The following is a 3,894-nucleotide window of genomic DNA, read 5'->3' on the forward strand; positions in this document are numbered from 1 at the left end:
TAAAATTAACAACACAAGAAACAACAGATGTAGGAGAGGACGCAGAGATGGGGAACCCTCTTGCACTGTTGGTGGGAATGCAAACTGGTGCAGCCACTCTGGAGGACAGTATGGAGGTTCCTCAAAAACTTAAAAATAGAACTACCCTATGACCCAGCAATTGTACTACTGGATAGTTACCCAAAGGATACAAAAACATAGGGATATATGCACCCTGATGTTTATAGCTGCATTATCAATAATAGCCAAACTGTGGAGAGAGCCCAAATGTCCATTAACTGATGAATGGATAAAGAAGAAGTGTATATATATGCAATAGAATATTAATCAGCCATCAAAAAGAATGAAATCTTGCCATTTTCAACAACATGAGTGGAGCTAGAGTGTATTATGCTAATTGAAATAAGCCAGTCAGAGAAAGACAAATATGATCTCACTCATATATGGAATTTAAGAAAGAAAACAGATGAACATATGGGAAGGGAGAAAAGAAAAACAGGACAGAGGAGAAAAAAGCCATAAGAGACTCTTAATGATAGACAACAAACTGAGGGTTGATGGAAGGAGGTGGATGGGAAATGGGCTAAATGGGTGATGGGTATTAAGGAGGGCACTTGTTGTGATGAGCACTGGGTGTTTTATGTAAGTGATGAATCACTGAATTCTACTCCAGAAACCAATATTGCACTGTATGTTAACTGCCTAAAATTTAAATAGTAAATAAATTTTAAAAAATAAAACAAAGGGTGTAACAAACAATGATGTTACATGACAATAAAGGCATCCATCTAACAAGAGAATGGAACCCTTATAAATATTCATGGACTCAACATAGGAGCACCTAATTCTATAAATCAAATATTAACAGATGCAAAAGGGGAAACATTAATACAATAATAGTAGAGGACTTTAACAGTCCACTTACGATCCATGGATAGATCATCCAGACAAATAATTAATAAGGAAATATTTTCCTTGAACAACACATTAGACTAGATGGATTTAAATGATATGTACAAAATATTCTATCACAAATCTGCAAAATACACATTCTTCTCAATTGCACATGGAACATTCTCTAGTATAAATCACATTAGGTCACACAAAAAAATTGTCAATTCACTAAGAAGGTGCAAAATTCCTAAATATATGTGTACCTAAAAAAGAGCTTCAAAATATATGGAACAAAAACAAGGAGAATTGAGGAGAAGTAAATAAATCCACAAATATAATTGGAGACTTTAAAACCTCTATCAGTAATGGATTCAACTGGGGGGAAGAAAATCAGTATGTGGAAGAACTGAACATCACTCTTGACTAAATAGATATAATTGACACAGAATACTTTACTGAACAATAGCAGAATCTACATTATTTTCAAGTGGACATGAGCATTCATCAATAAAGACTTTTTCATGCATCATAACATAAATTTTAACAAATTTATAATTTAAATTGTGCAAATTATATATATTCTCTGACCATATTTGTGTTAAACTAAAAATTAATAACAAAAGATAACCAGAAAATTTTCAGGTACTTAGAAATTAAATAGTACATTTCAAAAAATTTCTTGGCTAAAAAGAAATTAGTTATTTATTCCAATCTATTATTTATTTATTACCAATAGGATGTATGAAGGAAAATATTTTCATATTTTGAACGGAATGAAAAATGAACATAACATCAAAATCTGTGGGATGGAGCTAAAGCAGTGTTTCTGGGGAAATTTATAGTGTTACATGATGATAAGTAAGTTGCAAGTCTTGCCCATACTCAGTGGAAGGATATTACACAAGAGTGTGAAAACCAGGAGGTGGGGATAATTGGAGGCCACCTGAGAGTTTATATGCCACACCACCTTTGTAAGATTTCCATTGGAACAGAGTTGGAAAGTTAGTCCAAAGTAAATCTGTCCTTAGAGAAGGAGAATGGATTTTATTAGTCCTTTACTCAGAAAGTGTTTAGAGAAAAAGTGACTAATCTCTCCTTTCCCTTCCCATCTCCTCTCTCTGTCTCCATCCGAACACAGTCCCTTCATGAAGCTAGTGTTACTGGTGGAGTTTGTAGTCTCCTTAAATACTAATGTGCTTGAATACTCATGTGTTAACTATACTTTAGTATATTTGATGGGTATTTTCTTTTTATAAAGGTCAGATCATATGGATTACATTAATTTTAAAGATATTTATTTATTTATTTATTTGAGAGAGCGAGTGGGAGCATGAGATGGGGGAGGGCCACAGGGAGAAGCAGACACCCCACTGAGCAGGGAGTCTGATGCAGGCTTGATCCTGGGACTCCGGGATCATGACATGAGCCAAAGGCAAACGCTTTAACCGACTGAGCTACCCAGGCACCCATATTGATTACATTAATTTTAAACTTGCTTTATTCTCTTAAACTTTTTATTTAACTTTTCACTTTGAAATAACTTCAGACTTATCAAAAAAGTTGCAAACTGAACCCAAGGAATTCTCATATACCCTTCATACAGCGTCCTAAAATATTAACATATAACTAGAGAGTAATGATCGAAACCAGGAAATTAACATTTTATTTGCAGATCTTGTTCATATTTTGTCAGACATCCTACTAAATGTCCTTCTACTGGTACAAGATCCAATCTAGAGCATGTGTTGCATCTGTGCATAGTTTCTTGCTTTCTAGACCTTCTCTGCTCTGGGATAATTTCTTCCATATTTCATTGATTTTCATGACTTTGATACTCTTGAAGAGTGCTGACTATTTATTCTATACAATGATGCTCGGAGGGGGAAAGATGGCTGAGGAGTAGGGGACCCTATTTCAACTGGTCCCTGGAATTGAGCTGGATATCTACCAGACCACTCTGAGCACCCACAAAACCAGCCTGAGATGGAAGAAGATCTGGATCTCTACAAACAGAATATCACAGGTAGTTGGTTTTGAGGTAGGAAGTGAGGAGCCGTGATTCCGCGGGCAGATATCGGAGGATAAATGGCACCAGGAGGGTGCCTGGCCGTGGGGATCCTACACTGCTGGTGAGCGACAGCCTCACGCGCTGGGGACAGGGACAGACTCGCAGACTTGTAGCGGTGGGGAAAGGACTTTAGGGCAGCCCCCAGGACGGAAACCCAGAGCAGCGGGGTCGCTCGCACGCGAACTGGGAGCGGCTGGTGGTTTTACGAAGCACAAAGGGCAGAGACATGCCCCAACCTGGAGGCAGGACTGGGGATGCTGCGGAGGGGTGCACAACCCAGGACGCTGCAGTTTATAGCAGCACGGACAGAAACGGAGACGGTGTGGCCTGCAGAGCTCACTGAAGAACAGACTGTGGTCTCTCTGCTCTGAGGCGGAGGGTTGGAAACGGTCTCTTCTGCTCTGACTCGAGGAAGACACGTGGAAAGCTGCCAGGGAAAACTGCCAGAGAACAAAAGCCCCCAAAACTGGTTCCCACTGAGCCCATCCCCTGCCACAGGGGGGCAGGGCAACTTCACCCAAACAGGGTTGCTGGAGTAACAGCACGGCAGGCCCCTCCCGCAGAAGACAGGCTGGGAAAACAAGAGGCCAGCAACCCTAAGGTCCCAAGAAAACAGGTGCATCTTGCTTGAGTTCTGGTCAATAATTTGGACTCTATACATTCCTTCAAACACCCATGAACAGAATGACTAGGAGGAGGAGCCCCCAAAACAGAAAAGACTCAGAGATTATGACTTATGCTGCAGATTTACAAATGGATGCAGATACAACCCAGATGTCGGAGATGGAATTCAGGCGAGCAATTGTGAAGACAATGGCTAGAATGGAGAAATCAATTAATGGCAACACAGAGTCTCTAAGGGCAGAAATAAAAGGTGAATTGGCAGAACTTAAAAATGCTATCAATGAGATCCAATCCAATCTAGATAATCT

Source organism: Neomonachus schauinslandi, chromosome 6, assembly GCF_002201575.2.
Source record: "Neomonachus schauinslandi chromosome 6, ASM220157v2, whole genome shotgun sequence".
Taxonomy (NCBI): domain Eukaryota; kingdom Metazoa; phylum Chordata; class Mammalia; order Carnivora; family Phocidae; genus Neomonachus; species Neomonachus schauinslandi.